Genomic DNA, 24,155 nt, shown 5'->3' on the forward strand with positions numbered 1-24,155 from the left:
TGAGTAGGTGCAACCTGAATTACAAGAGTGACCATAGTCAAAGGTACAGTTATAGGTATTTGTAGTGGTTCAAGGAAGGAAGTACTATTTAGTGGGAGGTGGATGTCAGTGGGTTGTCTGATTCCATGCCTACAAATTCTAGCCAGGGCTTCCAGCAGGCAAGATATTGGGCATAGGAGTGTGATAGAAGTAGTTTAATTCTTCCATCACCCTAATGGACTCCACTTTTCCTATCCAGTCCCTGAGAGTCGGGGTCAGAGGTTTCTTCCAGTGTATGGGGATCAATAGGTTGGCTGCAGTTAAGAGATGGCTTACCAGTAGGCATCTGCACTTGGGTATACAATTTGGGTATGATAGAAATGGAATGACCTTGGGTGTATGTGGCAAATTTATGTCTGTGATTTGTTGAATCATTTTGTAAAAGGGGGATAAATGTTTGGTTTTCATTGAGTGGGCACTGCAAAGTTTTTCAAAGGGTGTGAGGTCCTTGGCTCCTTATATATGAGACGGATTTATTTTGAGTAGATGCGTGAGTTGGGAGTGTCAGGATCGGGTCAGGGATCCAACACGCAGAGTACAAAGAGTAGCAGATACGTATACCGGTCCTTAGAATGGCCGGACTTAACGTATAACTACAATAGAATGGTCAGAGACAAGCCGAGGTCGAGGGAACGAGAGAACAGGTAAGCGAGAGACAAGCCGGGTCAAGGATAACAGAAAGGCAGGAGAGTAAACAACAAAGCCGGGTCAGAACCAAAGGACAAGTGAATAACAAAGCACTGTGTGACTAGGCGGACTAGAACCACGACAGGGCAATGAGTGAATGAGAGAGCCACTGTTAAGTATCCTGGCTAGGGAGAGAAGACACGCCTCCGGCGAGTCCTGATTCGTCTCCCGAGATTTGAGTGACAGGACGTTCCGGGTTGGCGTCATGACGTCTACCTCCGGTCCTCCTGTTATAAAAGGAAGTGACTCCCTCGCGGCCGGCGTTAGCAAGACCGAGTGAACCGCGGGAGGCCGAGGAGACATGCCGTCCGGACGGATAAACTTCTAAGTCTCTACCTCTCTCAGAGGCAGAGACCTCAGGTACCCTGACAGTACCCCCCCTCTCAGATACGCCCACCGGGCGGAAGGAGCCGGGGCGAGATGGAAAGCGGGAGTGAAATGCCCTGCGAAGACGAGGAGCATGAACATCCTCTTGTGGTACCCAACTCCTCTCCTCAGGACCATATCCCTTCCAGTCAACTAAATATTGTACTCGCCCCCGGGAGACACGAGAATCAATAATGGAGTTAACCTCATACTCCTCCTGACCCTCCACCTGAACAGGGCGCGGAGGGGCGATTGTGGAGGAGAATCTGTTACAGATTAGAGGTTTCAGCAATGACACGTGAAAGGAATTCGGGATGCGTAAAGTAGCTGGGAGAGCTAGACGATACGCCACTGGGTTAATTCGAGTCAAGATCCTGTAGGGACCAATATAACGAGGAGCGAATTTCATGGAAGGAACTTTAAGACGAATATTCCTAGTACTCAACCACACTCTATCGCCTGGAACAAAATTCGGAGCCGCCCTTCTACGTTTGTCAGCATGTTTCTTAACCAGTACAGAATTGTGTAGAAGAATCTGTCGAGTCTGATCCCACAACTTCCTCAAATTGGCCACATGGACATCAACCGACGGCACTCCTTGGGAAGGAGAAACCGGGGGAAGAATAGATGGATGAAAGCCATAGTTCATGAAGAAGGGGCTTGAATGCGTAGAGTCACAAACGAGATTGTTGTGCGCAAACTCCGCCCAAGGAATCAAACCGACCCAATCGTCCTGGTGTTCGGAAACAAAACAACGTAAGTATTGCTCAATCTTCTGGTTGGTTCGTTCAGCAGCTCCGTTAGACTGAGGATGATAGGCGGACGAAAAATTCAATTTGATGCCTAATTGAGAACAGAACGACCTCCAAAAACGTGAAACAAATTGGGAGCCTCTATCAGAAGTGATCTCCGAAGGAATCCCATGCAAGCGAAAAATCTCTTTAGCAAAGACTTCCGCCAATTCAGGGGAAGTCGGGAGTTTAGGCAAAGGTACGAAATGTGCCATCTTGGTAAACCTATCGACTACGGTGAGGATAACAGTGTGCTTTTTAGAAACAGGCAGATCCACAATAAAGTCCATTGCCACACAGGACCAAGGTTTGTCAGGAATTTCCAGAGGTTGTAGAAGGCCACAAGGAAGCGAATGCGGTAGTTTAGTTTTAGTACAGACCACACAAACCCCGATAAAATCCTTAATATCCTTCCGTAACGACGGCCACCAGAAATCCTTGGAGATCAAAGAATACGTCTTGCGAACACCCGGATGACCAGCCACCTTACTCTCGTGAAGACACTGTAAGAGCTCCAATTGGAGTTCAGGGGGGACGAAAAGTCTGGAAGCCGGAGTCAGTCTAGGTGCCAGATGCTGCAAGTTCCTTATCTGATCAAGTAGCGGAGAATGAACTTTGAGAGTAGTGTTAGCGATAATGTTACACTTGGGTACTATAGAGGACAAAACCGGCTCAGATACGGCAGCAGGTTCATATTGGCGGGATAAGGCGTCGGCTTTAGAATTCTTAGAACCTGGCCTATATGTGAGTACGTAGTTGAAGTGAGTGAGAAATATGGACCAACGAACCTGTCTAGATGATAGTCGTTTAGCCTCTCCAATATAGGATAAGTTTTTATGATCTGTCAAAATAGTAACAGGATGCAAAGTACCCTCCAATAAATGTCTCCACTCCTTCAAGGCCATTATAACCGCTAGTAGTTCCCTGTCACCAATGTCATATCTGCTTTCAGTACCTGACAATTTTTTGGAAAAGTATCCACAAGGATGTAATGGTTTATCTACACCCAACCTTTGGGACAGAACAGCACCTATACCTGTCTCAGAAGCGTCAACTTCGAGTAGGAAAGGTAGAGTAGTATCAGGGTGAACTAAAATTGGTGCGGAAGCAAACAGCTCCTTGAGTGTCTTAAAAGCCAGAAGTGCTTCAGTAGACCAATTCTTAGTCTCAGCCCCTTGTTTGGTCATATTGGTGATGGGAGCAATGATAGAGGAGTATCCCTTAATGAAACGTCTGTAGTAATTAGAGAAACCAATGAATCTCTGGATAGCCTTGAGACCCTTAGGTAAAGGCCACTCTAATATGGATTGGAGCTTCTCCGGATCCATTTCAAACCCTTCCCCAGAAATCACATAACCAAGAAAGGTAGTTTGGGATTGGTCAAAGCTGCATTTCTCTAGTTTGCAGTATAAGCCATGCTGAAGAAGTTTGTGCAAAACCCTTCTGACTTGTCCGTGGTGAGTCTCAATATCCCTGGAATGTATAAGTATATCATCAAGGTATACAATCACACAGTCATCTTGAAACTCCCTAAGAACCTCATTAATAAGGTCCTGAAATACCGCCGGGGCATTGCAGAGACCAAAAGGCATTACAGTATACTCATAGTGCCCATATCGAGTATTGAATGCAGTTTTCCACTCGTCACCGTCGTGGATTCTCACCAAATTATAAGCACCTCTAAGGTCTAACTTAGTGAAAATTTTAGAACTTTTTAATCGATCAAAAAGCTCGGTGATCAAGGGAATCGGATATACATTTCTGATGGTTATCTTGTTAAGACCTCGGTAGTCAATGCAAGGTCTTAAAGAACCATCCTTCTTTTTAACAAAAAAGAATCCAGCCCCAGCAGGAGAGGAGGATCTTCTAATGAACCCCTTGTCTAGGTTTTCACGAATATACTCTTCTAGAACTAAGTTTTCATTCGTAGACAAAGGATATACATGACCCCTGGGAGGCATGGTACCAGAAAGTAAATTAATTTTGCAATCAAAAGGCCTATGTGGTGGTAAGGTATCAGCCTTTCTTTTGTCAAATACTGCCTTTAAATCTTGATACAAGGACGGTATCTGTACTTTGGTAGAGTCGGTAGCGTTATTAAATGAGTTGACACTACAAAGAGGTGACACTTTCTTTAAACAATTCTCTTGACAATTCTGACCCCACGAAACTATTTCCCCTGATCTCCAATCTATAACTGGGTTATGTCTCTTAAGCCAGGAGTATCCCAGGACTATGGGAACAGAAGGGGATGAAATGAGTAGTAGGGATATTTCCTCCTTGTGTAGAATACCAGTAGTTAAGTAAAGAGGTGTGGTCTCCCGGAAAATCACAGGCTCAACTAAAGGTCTACCATCAATGGCTTCAACAGCCAAGGGTGTCTTCCTTAACTGGGATGGGATAGTGTGTTTGGTGAGAAACTTTTGGTCGATAAAACTCTCAGCAGCGCCAGAGTCTATCAATGCCATAGTCTCTAAAGTTCCCTTCTCCCAAGTTAAAGAGACCGGTAATAGGAGTCTATGTTCTTTGTAGTTATGAGTAGAGGACAAAATCGAAACACCCAAGGTCTGTCCTCTAGAGAAACTTAGGTGCGAGCGTTTCCCGGACGGCTGGGACAGCTCAAACGTACATGACCTCTGGCCCCACAATACATACACAGTCCCTCTCTTCTCCTGTACTGTCTCTCCTCCTCTGAGAGACGAGTAAGGCCTAACTGCATAGGTTCTGAAACCTGTGGATTTTTGGTTTCAGAAATTTGAAATGATGGTGCTAGTCTAGAGAAAGATTTAGCGGTTCTATCTCGAGTATTCTGTCTCTCCCTTAGACGTTCGTCAATACGAGAGATAAAGGAAATTAAGTCCTCCAGATTCTCGGGAAGCTCTCTTGTCGCTACCTCATCAAGTATTACATCAGATAATCCATTTAAGAATACATCTATATAGGCCTGTTCATTCCATTTTACCTCTGACGCCAAAGACCTGAACTCTAGTGCATAATCCACAAGTGTTTGGTTGTCTTGTCTAAGGCGCAACAGTAATCTGGCTGCATTGGCCCTCCTGCCAGGAGGGTCAAAAGTTCTTTTAAAAGCAGCTACAAAGGAATTATAGTTATAGACTAATGGATTATCATTCTCCCACAACGGATTAGCCCATCTCAGAGCTTTCTCAATGAGTAAGGTAATAATAAATCCCACTTTTGCCCTATCAGTAGGGTATGAACGGGGTTGTAGCTCGAAATGAATACTGATCTGGTTCAAAAAGCCACGACACCTCTCAGGAGAACCAGCATAACGTACAGGTGGGGTAACTCGGGAAGAAGCACCTACAGTAGCTACCTCTAGCCCCGAACCCACAGAAGAAGCAGACGTATTACGCATCTCCTCAGGTGGATTAATAGGGCGAGACAGCAGCGCCTGTAGTGCTAGAGCCATCTGATCCATCCTATGATCCATGGCGTCAAACCTAGGATCAGGAGAACCAAGCTGACAATTTGTACCTGCAGGATCCATGGCCCTGTCGTAATGTCAGGATCGGGTCAGGGATCCAACACACAGAGTACAAAGAGTAGCAGATACGTATACCGGTCCTTAGAATGGCCGGACTTAACGTATAACTACAATAGAATGGTCAGAGACAAGCCGAGGTCGAGGGAACGAGAGAACAGGTAAGCGAGAGACAAGCCGGGTCAAGGATAACAGAAAGGCAGGAGAGTAAACAACAAAGCCGGGTCAGAACCAAAGGACAAGTGAATAACAAAGCACTGTGTGACTAGGCGGACTAGAACCACGACAGGGCAATGAGTGAATGAGAGAGCCACTGTTAAGTATCCTGGCTAGGGAGAGAAGACACGCCTCCGGCGAGTCCTGATTCGTCTCCCGAGATTTGAGTGACAGGACGTTCCGGGTTGGCGTCATGACGTCTACCTCCGGTCCTCCTGTTATAAAAGGAAGTGACTCCCTCGCGGCCGGCGTTAGCAAGACCGAGTGAACCGCGGGAGGCCGAGGAGACATGCCGTCCGGACGGATAAACTTCTAAGTCTCTACCTCTCTCAGAGGCAGAGACCTCAGGTACCCTGACAGGGAGTAGCTGAACATACTGAAAAGGCGTGATATGGTCATAAAAAAGGATTTGGGCAGAACAATGGGTAGAGCTTGCAATAAGAACAGTATTTTGGGTAATGTGTTAATTTTGAGTATGTGTGCTCAACAGAGCCAACCAAATAATGGTTTATTCCATTTGGAGAGGTCTGATGTCACAGTCTGCAGGAGTGGTGGAAAATTGAGAGAGTAGAGTTTATTTAAGTCATGGAGAGGTATACCCCCAAGTACTTGACTGCTGTTTTGAACCAGAGGAAGGGAAATTTTGGCTCTAGGACCACTTTGGTCTGGGAGTCTACACATAGTGGTAGAATTTCACTCTTAGTAAAGTTAACTTTAAAGTTTGACAGGCTGTTGTACATAGAGGTCTCCTCTAGTAGTGAAGGCATGGAGGACAGTGGGTCTGTAATGGTGAAAAGGAGATCATCAGCAAACACTGCTTATTTGAACTCTTGTTGGTCGGGTTTAATTCCATGAATATCAATGTTGGTGTGTGTACCTTGAAGGAATGGTTCCATCATAAGATGAAGAGGAGAGGGGATAGGGGACACCCCTGTCTTGTGCCATTGCAGATTTGGACCGGTTCATAGAGCTGGCCATTGATTTCAATTTTGGCGCTCGGGGAGGAATAAACTGCTGCTAACCAATGGACTATTTTAGAGTCTCAAAGAGCAAGGACCAGTCCACCCTGTCAAACGCCTTCTCGGCGTCTATGGAGAGTAGAAGGCATTGCGTGCGATTTAGTTTTGCCAAGTGGATCAGGCTTAACATCTTGGTGGTGTTATTTTTTTGCTTCTCGTTCTGGTACAAAGCCTGCCTGATCAGGATGGAGTTGTCCGTGTTGGAGAGGTCTTAACCTATTAGCTAAGATTTTAGTGAAAATGTTTACATCGGTATTGATCAGGGAGACTGGTTGGTAACTACCAGAGCTGGTTGGGTTTGCCTGGTTTGGGGATGAGTGTAATGTGAGCCTCTAAGGCTGAGTCGGGTAGATATATGGATTGAGTTACAGAATTGAAGGCCAAAATGAAGGGTGTTGCAAGAGTCTGCATGAATGTCTTGTAGTATTTGTCAGAGAAACCATCTGGGCCTGGGCTTTTTCTCAGTGAGAGATGGTTTACTACATTTTGGAATTCTTCCCTAGAGATGGGAGCCTCCAAAGTCACTAGATCTAAAGAGGGGATTGTCTGGTGAATTTTGCTATTTAGATAAGGGATTTAGCTATTTCCCTTTTTAGCAGGAGGTTCTTGTCTCAGGTTATACAGATTTGAGTAAAATTTGTGGAAGGCTGCAAGTATATCTAGGAGTTTATAGGGTATTTCCCCTGAGAATAGTTTTATTCGGGGGATAAAGGTGTTCTGTCGGGCATCCTGGAGCATACTGGCTAATAGGCGGCCATATTTTCCCACCCTGTGAATTAAACCTGTGTTTGTTCAAGAGTAATTTGCATTTCGTCTGGACATTAAGTAGTTGTTACAATTCGGATTGTTTGCTTGTCAGTTGTTTGTACATCTTAAGGGAGTAAAAACATTGTTAATAACCATAACCATATAATATACTTATCAAGCGGAGTGGTAGGAGAGGATATTGATGGGGCACAGTCTGGTTAGTGAGCGAGTACGCTTGAGCGTGGCATGCAACAGAGATTGTAACGGTAGTCTGTTAGTCCTGTGGGGGGGGGGGGGATTGCAGTAAGTCCATCGCATATATGTGTTGAAAAAAATCATCCTCGGACATAGCCTTAGTAGTTTAATGCTAACAGTTAAAATGTTGACGTCAGTAGCAAGCCGTATATGTTGTAGAGTCCCGGAGAGACAGAGTTCCACTGTGCTGAGGGATAGAGGGGAAAATGAAAAAGTGAAGAGAATAAAAGTCAACTGGGAAAGTCTGTCTAGGAGTGCCTTGAGCCTGGGACGTTGCGTTCATTATAGCTGTGGGACGGTTTGTAGCTCCCGGTTATAGGTGGTAGATGGACAAAGTGGTGTTTCTTCGTGGCTGTTGCTGAATTAGTCCTGGTGTGGGTATTTTGTATTCCAGCTGATGTTATCCACAAGGTCTAAGTATCCGGTTAATGGGAGGTGTGTGGGTTCCTAAGAGGTCTCGTCAGTGCACACGCTTCACCCTGTTTCTGCCTGTTTCTTTTGGAGGGTGTTTGCCACCATTGCCTCTGTGGGTGTTGGGTGCTGGAGACAGCTGATCCCGGTCAATACCAGTCTAGGATGTGTTTGTCGGTTAAGTCCAATGCCTGCATAAACGATTTAACATCCTGGGCCGAAGCAAGTGAGTAGGTATTTTATCAGTATTTTAGATTCCTCATGCGGAGTTGTTCAGTGATGGGCTGCAGAGCTTGTCTTGTATGCAGGGTTGCCCAGGATAAGTCCAGGAAAACTTGTACCGGTTAGTCATGAAACAGCAGAGGTTGGGGGGTCTGGCATAGGGCCTGCATGACCTCTTCCTTGTATGTGAAATAGTGTAGCGTGGCACTTCAGTGGTTACTCCTCGTGGTCGTAAAGCTCTATGCGCCCTGTCCATCCAAACCTGCGTGTCAGGGGTCTTCCCAGGATGAGGTTAAAAAGTTCAGTCAGGGAAGCCATTAGGTATTCCTGGTCCCGCTCTGGTAACCCCTTAATTTGAAGGTTGTTTTGCCTCCCCAGGCTATCCACATCATCGTGGAATCTGTGTAGATGTTACAGGTTTAGGGATGACTGTAACTGATGTATTTGAGTCTGCAGGTAGTTTATATCATCTTCAAGTGTACTTTCTTGGTCTCCCACCTAGTGGATATCTGCTCCAATAGAGTCGAGTTTTGTTTGAATCAACCGTTCTAGCTTCCCCAGCATATTAGTGATATCACACTTAGACGGCAAGTTTTTGATAACTACCTCGAGGTCGATATCAGCAGGGGGGAGGGAGTGTTCTGAGCCCTCCAGGCTTGACGGGGCTGAGCCGTCTTGTGAAGATGCAGGTGCCATGTTGTGACACGAGGTACCTTCTTGAGAGTCTGCATTGTCCCGGCAAAATTTTGTCAGAGCTCCCAATTTACCAGCAGTGCTCTTGTTCACCATGTGCTGAGTTGATAATGATTTTTTAGGGTTCCCCATCATTAGTCTATTGCCCGATGATTGAGGATTGACTGTAGGCCTGCTCGGAGCGCTCTCAGAACGCGTCCATTCAGCTCAAAGGTTAGCTCCGCCCTGGAAATATTTTTTTAAAGCAAAAGAGCATCTAACTGAAAAGACTAGAATTTATATTGTAAGTACTATGTCAAACTGAAATGGATAACTCATTGTTTGATACAATTTTACCAACAGCATCAGTATTACTAACAATGTTTTGTTCAGTTTAAACATTTTAAATAGCCGTATAGCCTAACCGTATATCTTTTAATTATTCTCAAGGACAATATGGATCTAAAGCCCTAGCAGTTTCATTTTAACAGAATGCAGATCTTCTCTCAAGTTCTCATTTGTTACTTTTTAGCTATGAAAAAGCAGCTCTATAAATAGGTTGAATATTTGGTAAATCTATTGATCCAGCTTTAGTGTTCCTAAGTAAGAGTTTTTGGCTGACATGCATCTGCTTAGATTTCCTGACATATCTCTTTTCATTTTCAACATGGAAACCTGACCTTGTTAGATAAGTGAGATAAGAGATGACCCATTTGGACATGTATTATATAGTTATAATGTGTTCTCCTTAGTATTAGGTAGTATCCAACACAATCAATGTTATTACCTGTAGGAAGTAAGGCGTAATGGTAAGGATGATTTTATGCTGAAGAAATAGGACTAAAGGGAAGTGTTGTACTAAGAGTGGCTGAGGAGGTAATTTAAAGGGACACTGCAGTCACCAACACAACTTTAGTTTAATGAAGCAGTTTTAGTATATAAATCATGCCTCTTCAATCTCACTGCTCGATTCTCATTTAGAAGTTAACTCACTTTTGTTTCTGTTTATGCAGCCCTTGTCACACCTTTCTTGGGTCTGAGTGACAGAGCCTGCTTGAAAACATAACAGTTTAACTTTTATTAGATGTAACACACTTTAAAAGTTTTTACCTCCTGCTCTGTAAATTGAGCTTTAATTACATACAGGAGACTCCAGCATGGTCTAGTAGGCTATTAACTGAGCAGGAGATAAGACATTCTAACTTAAATAGAAATAAATAAAGGAAGTATAAACATTAGATGAATATTTACAGGAATTGTTTAGGAAGGCTGTGCACGTCATATGCTGGCAGCTGTGACTAAGGCTGCATAAACAAAGTGATTTAACTCCTAAATGGCAGAAAACAAATCAGTGATACTGCAAGGGCATGATCTATACACCAAAACTGCTTCATTAAGTGAAAGTTGTTCTTGGTAACTATAGTGTCCCTTTAAAATCAGATACAGAGTAACCGATGTAGATTCAATTAAGATATTTGTGGTTTATTGAAGTTTACAAAAATGTTGTGAATACAAAATAGATTGGATGTAGACATTTGTCCTCAGAATAGGGTACTAAGTATATACAATGGACCATGAGTATAAGAGGAAGAACAGAGGATCAGGTAAGATATAACAGAAAAGATAGTGTGGTGTTTTTGTTTAGTAAGGGTGTGATGACCCAGAGCATAACAATATTTTTACTTTAGCAGAGGTGAATATAATATTGTCTCATTTATTGTCACTTGCAGTCTTGTGCTCAAACAGGGATGAATACAATTTGGGCTGTTTACCACCCCAGAGTACTGCAATTGCTGAGCCCTATAATTACAGAGGTTCACTCATTTCATTTAGTTTAATTACATATCTAATCTTCATTTCAAATTAAAGAATAAAGCTTAACCGCCGCATGGTTCTCAAAAAACAGATGGTGACTATCATTGTAAATAGAATCGTATGGGAAATTGGAAAACATTTTATGACTGTACAAATATTTGTTTTTTGTAACTATGAAAGGCTAATGTATGAACTGTGCCATAGAAGTCAATCTGCTCCGAACCCAAGACCAGGCACTTGTGGGCACATAATTCTAAAAATTCTAAAGGCTATTGTATTTCAATCCTTTATCTTAGACAAGCTTATAAGTAAAAAAACATGAGAAACGTGTGATCGTTTTTCAGATAAAATCTTTCTCATGGTTATTAGTATGAAAAATGATTACTTTGGAAAACATGAGGTCTCTACCAGATGTTTTGTTAGTGATGGGTAATAGGCCTTACACATCCCCAAATGTTTTTCTGCTTTGCCTCATAGCTGCCTGATGGGCTGGAAAACGTATACTGCAAAACCCCAACACAGCTGTTACGGATCTTCACTGAGAAACTCGACTTCGTAGCAAAAATCATAAATCCTCAGCGTCTGTAAGAGCTGAAAATACAACTGTCTTTTAAATCTCAACTAGAACATGATTAATTGCAAGCATCCAGTACCAGATCAAAACCAGTATTCATGTTTCATTATAAAGTACAAAATCTATTGGTCTTATTTTACCATTAGCATACACTTCTGAAAAATAGCAAATTTTAGAAAGAAAAATTGCATAAATATCTAACAACGCTTGCCTATTTATGGAGTACATCATTACATTATAATTTTTTTTTCATTGATTGTTTTTAGCAGCTTCACGTTATTTTGATAAGGCATTTTACAGATAAACTAGAATTAGTGTTTTGTAACTTGTTTGTTAGGAAATCTCTGCTTATGTGGATCACGTTCCACATTCTTCCTTAATATCTGCATTAGCACTGCAGTGGAAATGGGTTAAAACAACATATTAAAGAGCATGTTTAGCATATATATGTTTTGCTAAAGGAGTAAATCCAACATATTAAAGAAATAGGCTTATTGTAAAGGAAATGGTACATCATCATCATCATCATTTTAAAATAGCTTCCTTGTTGAATGCACTGCCAACAGTACCATCTAAAACAGGGCTGCAGGTTCTAGATCTAATAGAGTCAACTCATTGTTATGAATATCAGAAAATTCACACATTAGTTTGTGCCTATTCCCATCTGAACAAACATCTGTTAAAAGTCACCTGTGTATAATCCACAGGTATCACTGTTTAGCGTAGGTGGTAAACTATGAAAATATATAAGCTCTGTTTAGCTACTCATGGCTGTTCTAGTAATCTCTTCCTACATTTTGGAAGAGCTACATTGTAATTTTGCCCATTTCTTTTCATCCACTGGGCATGCAGATGTTGGACTGCACTACAAACAGTTTTGTTTTTGTGAATAGACATTATGATATTCACCTGAAGGATTGGCAAACTATTTTGTTATCTGGTATATTGCGGTAGTGTTGGAATAAACTCCTAATGACTGTTTTGGACAGTATATTAGTATAAAGAAAAGACTGCAACATAGGGTCCTCCTCTCATAAATCTAAATATTCAGAAGGAACTTCAAAATACAAAGGAGAGGTAAACCTGTTAGTCTCTAACACAAAAGATTATTATTATTTTATTATGTATATAGCGCCATCAGATTCCATAGCGCTGTACAATGGGTGGACTAGCAGACATGTAATTGTAACTAGACAACTGGACGTACAGGAACAGAGGTGTGGAGGGCCCTGCTCAGGAGCTTACATTCTAGAGGGAGTGGGGTATAGTGACACAGAGGGTAAAAGTAGGGGTATGAAGTACGTTGTTAGAAAAGTATTAATTGAGGGCTTAGTAGGTACTTTTTGACAGTTGCAGGAGAGGAGTCATGGAGGGTGGGGGATGAAAACCTGCTAACAGTTTAATTGATATGCTTTCTTGAAGAAGTGAGTTTTCAATGATTTTTTGAATGAGTGGAGACTGGGTGAAATTCTTACGGAGAAGGGAAGAGAGTTCCACAGAAGAGGTGCAGGCCTGGAAAAGTCTTGGAGGCGAGCGTTACAGGTGGGAGTACGGACAGAAGATATACGTAGGTCTTTGGCAGAGCGTAGGGGCCTTGACGGGACATACTTGTGTATTAGGGAGGATAGGTCGGTTGGAGCAGCATTATGTAGGGACTTGTAAGCAAGCACCAGAATTTTAAATTGAGCCCTATATCTAACTGGAAGCCAATGCAGGGACTGACAGAGCGGGGAGGCATGAGAGGTGCGAGCAGACAGGAAATGAGCCTCGCTGCCACATTCATTATGGATTGCAGTGGTGCAATCTGGGAACACGTAAGACCACTGAGAAGAGTATTGCAGTAGTCCAGGTGAGAGAGAACAAGAGCATGGACCAGCACCTTAGCCGCATCCGGGGTTAAATAGGGGCGGATGCGCGCTATGTTTTTGAGATGGAAGTGACAGGATTTGACGATTGATTGGACATGAGGGGTGAAGGATAGGTTGGAGTCAAAAAGAACACCCAGGCAGCGAGCCTGCGAGGTAGAGGTAAAGGTAGCGCCGTTGACTTGGAGGGAGACAGACATGGGAGTAGTAACACTTAAAGGAAGGAAAGACCAGAAGTTCTGTTTTGGACAGGTTGAGTTTAAGAAAGTTTGCAGCCATCAATTTGGAAATCGAAGAGAAGCAGTCAGAGACAAGAGTCAAGATGGGCGAAGAGAGATCAGGAGAGGACAGGTAGATTTGCGTGTCATCCGCATAGAAATGATAACGGAGGCCAAAAGAGCTGATGAGTTTACCAAGGGAGGCAGTGTAGATAGAGAACAGTAGGGGACCAAGGACAGAACCTTGGGGGATGCCGACAGAGTGTGGTTGGGGGGAAGAGGCAGAGTCAGAGAAAGAAACACTGAAAGAGTGCTGGGAGAGGTAGGAGGAGCACCAGGAGATAGCAGTATCCCGTAGACCAAAATGATGGAGAATGTGAAGAAGATGTTGATGATAAACAGTGTCAGACAGCAGAAATATCAAGGAGAATTAGGATAGAGTAATGGCCATGAGATTTAGCAGCAATTAAATGTTGGATACTTTGGTCACAGCCGTTTCGACAGAATGACCAGCGCGGAATCCAGACTGAAGGGGGTCAAGCAGAGAGTTGGTTTCGAGAAAGACAGTCAGTCTGGTGTACACAACTCTCTCAAGGATCTTGGAGGCAAATGGCAGTAGCAAGATAGGGTGGTAGTTGGATGGGGAGTTGGGGGCAAGGATGGGCTTTCTCAGAATTAGGGTTACAGTTGCATGTTTGAAGGATGAGGGAAATGTGCCAGAGGAAAGGGAGAGATTGAAAATTTTAGTGAGGGGAAGAGCAAGAGAGGGAGACATAGTATGGATGAGATATGAAGGAATAGGATCGAGAAAACAGGTGGTGGGGCAGGAATACCGGAGCAGAGCAGAAACCTCTTCTGCTGTAGCAGGTGCGAAGAAGTGTAGAATGGTGGAGGGAGTGGGGTTGGGGGATGTAATGGTAGGGGAAGGAGAGAGATTAGCAATCTCTTCTCTGATTGTAGAGAATTCAGTGAAGTGATATGCAGAGTTTGTGGCGGACAAGGTGGTAGAAGGAGGGGGAGAGCATCAAAAGTGTGAAATAGGTGTTTGGGTTTATGGGACAGTGTACTTATGAGGGTGTTAAAGTAATTTACTTTTGCAGTAGAGAGAGTCAGGCTTCAGGAGTGCAGCATAAATTTATAGTGGAGGAAGTCAGATGCAAAGTGTGACTTTCTCCAGCAGCGTTCAGCAGTTCTAGAACATGTTTGGAGGTAACAGGTCAGCTTGGTGTGCCAGGGTTGTAATTGGGGGCTCTTGCAGCGTTTAATTGTAGGAAGTGCCATGATGTTGAGCTGAGAGGAGAGAGTTGAGTTGTAGAGTGAGGCAGCTGAGTTAGGGCAAGTTAGATTTGAAATGGGCAAAAGGAGAGTATTGAGTTTGGTGGAGAACTGCTAGAGATCAAGGCAGATGAGGTTTCTGCGAGATTGGAGAGTTGAGGGTGGTCAAATTTTGGTATGGGGTATTCTGATGTCAAATGTTAGTAGATGGTGGTCAGACAAAGGAAATGGAACAGTGGAGAGATTAGAGGTGGTACAGAGATTGGTGAAGAGTGCAAGAGTGTTTCCTGCTGTATGAGTTGCTGAAGTTGACAACTGCGTGAGGCCAAAGGAGGAGGTTACAGAGAGCAGTCGGGAGGCATCAGGGTAGTTGAGGTTATTGATTGGGATGTTAAAGTCCCCAAGTATGAGGGAGGGAGGGAGTGCTAGAGGATAGAAAGTGGGGTAGACAGGAAGAAAAGTGTTCAATGAATAGCCTAGGATGTCCGGGGAGCTTTTAAAACTCAAACTGTGGAAAGAGAGAGGATAGGGTCAAAAAAAAGCCTGCAATAAAACTATGGAATGGAGATGCACAGAGGAGGTGAGGATTTGTCAAGCAAGACCATTCGGGTGGGTATCAACAAAATAAGGGGGGAGAGCAGAAATGACAGAGAAAGTCTTTAGAGAAAGATAATTAACTAACTGTGGATTAGGGCCTCTTGACACACTACTAACTACAGAAGTTTTATATGAGTACTTAGCTCCTCCTTCAAATCAAGGAGCTAAGTACTCATTACAGCCATAATTTTAATGTATGAATATATATACAACACACAGGCTTGTGTATTTTTCCAAGTTACCTCTTTAACTTGCAATCTGTCTATTTAACATTTTCCCCCCATTCTTCCCTCCCAGAGCAGGTTTATGACACCCTGGAATATTTTTTTTTTCTTTAAACTGTTCCTTACAGATATCTTAGCTTGCTTGTTAAACATGCCTTAGGTTTGGTATGGAGACGAACTCCTGAAAGGTCATCACTAAAAATGTTCTTAAGTCCAATAAAAGTGGTATTACACGATGCTGAAATACTTTACGCTCTTGCAGAGCTTTTATTATTTGTGAGTCTATTAACTAACTAGTGAATCCAGCCAAATCATGTCTGATTTACTTGACACAAGAATAAAGACCCTGACAATTTTGCAACCCATAATCTAACTCAAATTTTAAGCTCTAGATAACACCAACAGTGCGTGTGAGATTTGCACTATTAGAATTTGAATGGCCAACAAAGATGTCTTTAGTGAGATTTGAATGATCATACTGTGTTCTCACAGCATGTGAAAATAACAAATGCAAATCCCAATGTCACGCTAAAAAAGATATGCAATTTATGATACCACCAATGGATCAACTATATTTAAGCCTCCTGACCAATTTTTTTCATTTCAATGAATTTCAAATGATACATTGAAATGCATTCTTTATGATATTTTATTTTAACACACAGAAATGTAAAATCAATTCTAAGGCGGCATTAGTGTTATAATGAGATAAGTATTCAACCCCCGCATATTAATACTTGGTTGAGTTCATCTTTGCTGCAGCGCCAGTTTTAAGTATATTTTGATGTGTGTTTTAGCTTTGTGCCTTGTCAGATGGATTTTGGGCTATTATACATTCAGATTTGTTCTAGGTTGGTTTGAAGGTCCGCTGTGGGTTTTAATTTTATGATAGTGTGACAGATTGTGAAAGGGATAGGAAACAAGACTTTGTCAAGGCCCCCTTAACCCTTTAAGGACCAAACTTCTGGAATAAAAGGGAATCATGACATGTCACACATGTCACGTGTCCTTAAGGGGTTAAGATAGTCACCTATTTTTATTTAACCACTCGAATTTTATATTGACCTTGTCTTGGGAACAATGTCCTGCTGAAAAGTGGATTGTTTCAAAGTTTCAGGCTACAAAAGGCTCTTAAAGACTCATAAATATTATAGCTGTATTAAGTGATTATGGTGCAAATATGTTTTGGGTTCCATAAACCTATTTTTAGTCAAAAACAAGACTCTCTCAGGACCTAAATTCCAGTCACCAACTGCAGAGATAAAACTGAATTTTTACATCAACTTTGGAAAGTAATTGTAGGCTGCAAGTACCAACCTATCTTTATGTCACAATTATGTTAACTCTCAATCTGGTGCAGTACCTCACAGTACCACTACTTGTCTGTGGTGCCATTGTAGGCTGCTGTATGTAGAGAAATCTTTCTATTCCCAGCTGTCCAGTTTATTCTGTCAGGGCTCTGGTCCGGAAGGGGTGCTTACCAGTGCAGCAACCTCTATAGGGTTATTCAGATGACCTACTCTTACACTGAGTTATTTGTGCTTGTACTTGATTGTGTTTTGTTCCAAGTAAATAACAATAAACTTGTTTTGTCCTTTATTTGTGTGTTTGCTGGTTTACTTGCATTCTGGTTTCCACCCGATAGAGGCCGCTGCACGAGTCAGCACCCCTTCCGGACCAGACACCTGACACATTATTATCTAAAACCATTCAGTTAATGCAGACACACAAAAAAATATTTAATTCGTTATTTTGATGTTTTTTGATGGTTTGATGGCATTTTGAATGCCAGGAGAAAACTTTTTGAAAAAGGTTGACAAAAAAAGTTAGCATGCAAAGACTGTTTACACCATACCCACCACAGAGAGCTGTAGTTGGCATAGTGCTTATAGTATCCCTTTAAGAGGGCCGATACAGTTTCTTAAGCAGCATTTCCTTATATTCTGCTCCATCTGTTCTTCATTCTGTCTTTATAGACATTGAACCTTTGCTAATATGGAACACACCACTACATGATGCTGCAAACACCATATCTGTATTGATGTAGTGGTGTCCATCCTCATCCTGATTGTTATTCAACTACCTTCCTATTCATCTGTGTTGATATCTCTCTAACTTCAGTTCACTACTCTTTGGCCTTCATTGTCCATCAAAACCATAGCCTCGTTAACAACCCTTCAATAGTGTGTTGTGAGACAACGTTAATGATTCACAAGTGAATAATAATGGTAAAGTAATGGTGTCCTTGTTAGAGCAGGAATATAATAATTCACCTACACTAGGAAATAAATTACAGCCAATGTCTTTGTACATGCATGAAAATGGTCAATATATTTACTGTTAGACAAGTTTAATGGTTCAGAGAACATGATGATAATTGGTGGTGATGAATAAATACAAATAGTGAAAATGTGAATGAATAGATGGTGTTAAAATATCTGTGGGAAAAGTAATTCAATACTTAAGCCTCAAAATTATGCAAAGACACTTCCATATGTTCATCCAGAGATGTACTGACTCTAGAGAAAAGCAATTGGCATCAGCACTAGGCTAATGTGCATAAAATCAAAAACATAGTTTTGGGATTTTCTTGTGAATAAACATGTTTCCTCTTCTCTTGGATGAACCTTTGAACCATTAAATATGGTGAGACCACAAAAAAGGCTCCAAAACGATCAATAAAAAGCCTGTTAAATAGAAATAACAGTGAACGTAATTCTATCATATACTCTTAGTGTTCTCTGCTTTATTACGTGATAACTTATTTATATTTTCCAATGTAACATTAGCTATGTCGATGTTTTACATCCCATATAAATGCTAATATTGTGTGTTGAATTGTCAGTGGGAAGTATTTCATTATTGTTATCCTAGACACTGGCCACTGGTAAATCTTCAGCAAAGAATAACACTAAATCCACTAATTTAGGGAATATTTGTGTGCTAGGCATGGAATATTGCCATTGCTGCTATACTACATATTGCACTCCAATACGTGTTTTATTTTTAAGTGTTATTGATTTAAAATAATGTTGTTAACGAAAGAAAAGTCATTCATTTATAATTTTGAAAAAAGTAAGATTTTATTGGAAAAAAAAATAAAATAAATAAAAATCATATTTGCAAGCACTTTGTGCACTAGTGGTATATTGCCATTGCTGCTATACTACATATTGTACTCCAAAACGTGTTTTATTTTTAAGTGTTATTGATTTAAAATAATGTTGTCAACGAAAGAAAAGTCATTCATTTATTTTTTTGAAAAAAAAGTAAGATTTTATGTAAAAAAAAAATAAAAAAAAAATCATATTTGCAAGCACTTTGTGCACTAGTGGAAAAAGTATCCGGATGTGTTTTGTGAACCTGTTAATGCTTTCTAAAAGAAGAAAGGATCTTATTAAAGCAATGAACAGATGTTTGGCCGATAACACAGAGGAGCCACTGTCAAAGACTATAAACTAGGCTTGAAGTCGATAAAAAGCATGTGCTGAAAAAGAAATGTATAGTACAAAACAGGAACTTGTACAAGGGAGATTAAAAAAAATATATATCTGGATAGATATAAACCAAACCTGCATGCCATTATGTAATCTAAAAGAAATGAGAGATAGCCCAGAGTGATGTGTCAAGTGAGTTTTTAAAGATCTATGTAAAAAATACAATGTATGTAACTCATACAGTAACTCAGCAGTAAAAGCCTTTCATGAATAAAAACCTCAGTGTACTAACAATCAATAAAAATAATTTAAAGGCTTCTATAGCTGTATGTCTTTTAGTGACATAATGGACTATTTATGCTGTGGGATGAAGCATTAAAGAAACATGCAATTTTAAAACAAACAAACAAAAAATATATATATTTTTTTCTTATTTGAATGCGTTCCTTTAAAACTTTAGACTAAAAATAAAATAAAATAATTTAAAATCACAATTTGCATGTAATCTAGTGCCAGGACAGAGCCTTCACTGCAGGCAGCCCGATCCATGAAGTTATCTAGATTGATTACTTTTGTCCAGTCAGGTGCTTCCCATTGAAAAGCCCTAAAGGCACTTAGTGCATGCATGACTGTAGAGAAGCATTGGATGCGCACAGCCCATTGAATACCAATGCAGGACATCAAAACAAATTTCAATAAATTAATCTATTTCAGTATGCAGCATCCAGTGGCTGTCTGTAAGGAAATTGCAAACTGTAATTTCTCTACAATAGCCAGGCTGCATCTATGTCCCAAAATAGCTTCATTAGGATGAACTTATTTGGGTGCTTACACTGTTCCTTTGAATGAAAAACTAAACTATAATGATGTCTAAAGGAAACTAAGCCCACTTCCCCTGAGCACTTGTAGTACACCATGTGGCATAACCAAATAAACATTGTAGCGTTTGAAATACAAACATGTACTTTTAATGCTATAGTAGCTCAGTTGGTAAATTCCTTGACTACAGAGCCTGTTCAAAAAGGCAAGGTCACAGGTTCAAGTCAGCTTAGCCCTTCATGCTTCCGAGGTTGATACCATCAATTGGGTAATGATAACATTTATTATTTAGATGTCTATTTGGTTAATTCCGAGAGCGTGAGCTGAAAAGTGCTATGAGTCTCACTGTGAGAAAGACGCTATATAAATACAAGTTATTATTTCAAATTATAGTGTTCTGAAACCAAATATTGTCCTCTCCAGCCTCCATGTAAGACTTTTAAAGATAAATATTGCTTACCTGTCTCCACAATTGTGCTCTGCCTCTTTGGCTGAGATCATCAATGTAAGCGATTTCAGCCAATCTAATGTTTCCCCACAGGGGAAAATTGGGAGGCTAGTGCACATAAGCACACTATGCTGTGCCAATCAAATGCGCTCTATGAGACCATCTGGTTAAATAGCCAAGGCAAAAATGCTTCTAGTTCCTGTCTTGAAGAGTGAACGGCAATGTTTCTAGTTAAGCAGACAGGGACATGGCCTCCAGACTACTTCATCTCATTGCAGTGGTCAGGATTCCTATAGGATTCCTTTAAATAAAACAATTTTATGATTACAAATAAATTAGCTAGACGTTGAAATATCAAGTATCAAATATACAACTGAATAAACAATGTCAAGAGACTATTTCAGTTAATACATTGTTTTTCATTTCATAATTAAACCCACAAAATGCATTTCATTAATAGTTTTGATTATTTCCCATATCTTTCTCTGCACAGACATCATCATAGATAACCATATAAATACTATAGCTACTAGGCAGATTAATTGAGCCATAGTTAAGGCTAAAAGAATGTTAAGACAAAAAACAGAATTGCTTTCTATCCATTATCAAATTAAAAAGTTACTTTGGCTGGGGACTGAAGAATATAAATGTTGATATTTCATAGATTTACTGAAATGTTCTCATTCAGTAGACCAGGAGAGCCCAAAAGGCTAATGCCCAGATGTTGTACAACTATGCATGATGCTATGTATGCCTTTAGAATGGCAAAGTATCATGGAAGCTGTAGTTCTAAAACATCTGGAGATCTACCTTTTTTTTTTTTAGCACTCCTCCAGTAGACTATATACTAAGTCCAGAGTTTTGACTATCAAATTTGGCAAAGCCAAGAGCTTGGCACTCATATTTTACCAACACATTCTATTGATCTATATGAAATTGCTCAAAGACTACACTTTTAAAATCAACTCAAATTTGATAACATTATTATGTTACACACATATATGATATCAAACAAAAGTAATTTCAGAAGTGATGTTACAAGAGAAATTTGGAACTGAAAAAAAGAATGGCTATCGCCAGATCACTTATTTGCATAACTAATAAAATATGTAATAGGCTTATTTAAAACCAAACTAAATAATGCAAGATTGTAATCAGTCATTAACAGCACACAGAGGAGATTAGTCAATGTGTGTAAGTAGAAGAAAAATAAAGATGTAAATTTAGTAAAAAAATGGATTTTATGAAACCTTGAAGTCTGTTTATCTAGCTCAAACATCTACAGTGGCATTACTACATGGTGGGGGACTATGAAAATGGATATTTGAAATCTTTACCATTGCTTAGTCATCTTCTCCACAAGCGTTTAGTTAAACTCCTGGAATGTCCAGGATCAGACCTATCAGGGGAATAAATAAGCTGGGTCCTGCTCTATCTTGGCTCAATATGTGGACATACCTCCCAAATATTACTAAGCAGGAGGGACAGTCCCTATTTTGGGTCCAAATCTTTCTGTCTTGCTTTTCCATCCTAATGTCTTTATTTTCTAGGAGCTCCATATTGTTCATGTGTCTGATTTCATGACAGCAATAAAACACAACAATAAAAATTAAAACACAATAATATGACTTTAAACTACAATAAATGTATCAGTCTATGTAAATAAGATAAACCATTACATTGTGCTAAATTAAGTTCTAGCTGCATAATTTATTAGCAAGTCAACAATCATTTCTCAAAAGAGCCCAGCTCCTGACCACACCCTAATCACAGCAGTAAAATTAAAATCTCCCTCTTTATCCATTTGAAATATTGGGCAGTATAGAGGTTTTATGTGAGTGTGGGATTTCATACCAACTCAGAAACAGGTCTACTATTTCTTCATAAAGCCACATGGGTAAGCAGGTTGTGTATAGCAATGAGCTACAAGGCCTCTAATTCATACAGGGTTATTGAATTCAAAGTGACTTTTACATTTAAAGCGACAATTTAGTCACCAGAACAACTACAACTTAATGTAGTAGTTCTGTGAGTATAGCCTAACGGCCACTAGAGGTGCTTTCTGGGTGACTTTCAGTGTCTCCATGCTCTGAACTTTCCCCATAGAGATGCATTGATTTACTGAATCTCTATGAAGAGATCCTGACTGGCCATGTTGGTGTTTGGCCCCACCCATGCCTCCTTGGCGATGTCAGACAATTCAATGCTTCTCCTATGGGAAAGCATTGAATTGGCTAAGAAAATCAACTCAGGCGATGTCAGCCAAGTAGGCGGATAAGGTGTGGGGCCAGCGACAGTGGGCACTTGAGGCGTTGGTAATAAGGTAAGTTTTCTTACCTTTTAAGGGACTCAAGGGAGGAGCAAGCTACCTAAAAGGTGGTTTTAACAATATAGGGTCAGTAATACACGTTTGTGTTCCTGACTCTATAGTGTTCCTTTAAGAGCAAAATTGTTGAACTGGAAATATTCCCTAAATCAGCTATGCTTTCCGTTCAGCTATTTTGGCCGTAAAATAGAATTGAACGTTGAATTGTCACTTTTGTAAATAACCCTGAAAGTTAGTCTTAATCACAATTGCCCTCTTAGGCCCTTCAGCACCCAGAGCAGACATCCCCAACTATTTCTTTGCAAGACTAACTCAAATGATATATACACATACCTGTCGGATGAAATATGGGTGGGTTCAACTAATCTGAAAAAATATTTGAAAATCTCAATTATAAAATGGTAGTATCGAAGTAATAGCAATAGCAATACTATATCTGCAAAACCTTTCTATTATCTAGTTTTTATAGTATATGTAAGAACGTAGGCAATCTCACAATTGTCTATTCTGGAAATAACTTTATTGATCCATGCAAGTACACACAGGGAATAGACAATGGAGGCAAACAAAAATTCAAGGTTTACATTTTGCACTACTGATTACTCATAAGCTTTTCCTGCATTTACCTATTTATGGTTTTAACCATATATGCACAAAAATTAAACAATTCCCAGCTAGTTTATTTACACAATGTTTGACGAAAAAATTTAATTGAGATTCTTAATCCTATGTTTTTTTTTGTTATTGAAATGTTTTATTAAATGAACTGCTAGTGTAATGCACAGCTTATTGGAGAGACTGGAATAGTTACAACCATGTTCTAATAGGTCAGGCTCACCTTAACCTATAACATCTCCTATAGAAATAAATATATAATTTCATCATAAAATTAATTAGCTAGGCAACATTCATGATTCTGACATGCCATGTGAAAAATATTCAGTACCTTGTGATTTATATTTAAACATTTGTATTACAATTTTCTTTTCTACTTCATTAGCATATGAAGTGATGCCTGCTTTCTACAACAATCTACGCGTATACCGGTATATATACAACACACAAGCCTCAGCATTAGTACCTGCACTCTCAACCCTCCATACCTTGGTATCTCTTCATTTAACTCATTTTGTTTTCTTTTCTCAAATCTCCTGCCCCAGGGCAAATTTATGACACCCTGAAATAGCTTGTTTCCTGCTTTAACCTTTGCTTTCCAGCTGTCTTAGTTTGCTTGTTTCACTGCAGTCATAAATGCTTTAGACTTGTGAAACTCAGGAAAAGTTCTCACTACAAATCCATGCTAATCCAGTAAAAAAAAAGCAGCACAAGAAACTGCAATACTTTATTATTTTGATTCTACATTACTGGACTAATACAGAAATTCAAATATCATGACCACAAAAATCTAGCAAATTAGAAGGCCTTATTTTTGTTTTGATTTTTAACAATATATTAAGTTTTATTTAAAAGCAATTTTGACTACAATCATGCTAATGAAATAAAGAGAAAAAAAAATCAAATACTTATTTTGATCATAAATAGTGTTATCAAGAAAGTATTTCAACTAAGTTTAAAGTCATATGACTTACCTATTTTACTTTCATCATTCCAGAAAGGGTGTATTTAATAA

General features: G+C 40.1%; 1 protein-coding gene across 1 annotated transcript in view; it reads right to left on the bottom strand.

Moving 5' to 3' along the window:
• The window catches only part of NXPH1 (neurexophilin 1), a 339,445-nt gene that overhangs the window by 56,398 nt on the left and 258,892 nt on the right, over nt 1-24,155 (bottom strand). The gene's annotated exons all lie outside the window — the stretch shown is intronic.

This window comes from Pelobates fuscus, chromosome 4 (assembly GCF_036172605.1).
Source record: "Pelobates fuscus isolate aPelFus1 chromosome 4, aPelFus1.pri, whole genome shotgun sequence".
Taxonomy (NCBI): domain Eukaryota; kingdom Metazoa; phylum Chordata; class Amphibia; order Anura; family Pelobatidae; genus Pelobates; species Pelobates fuscus.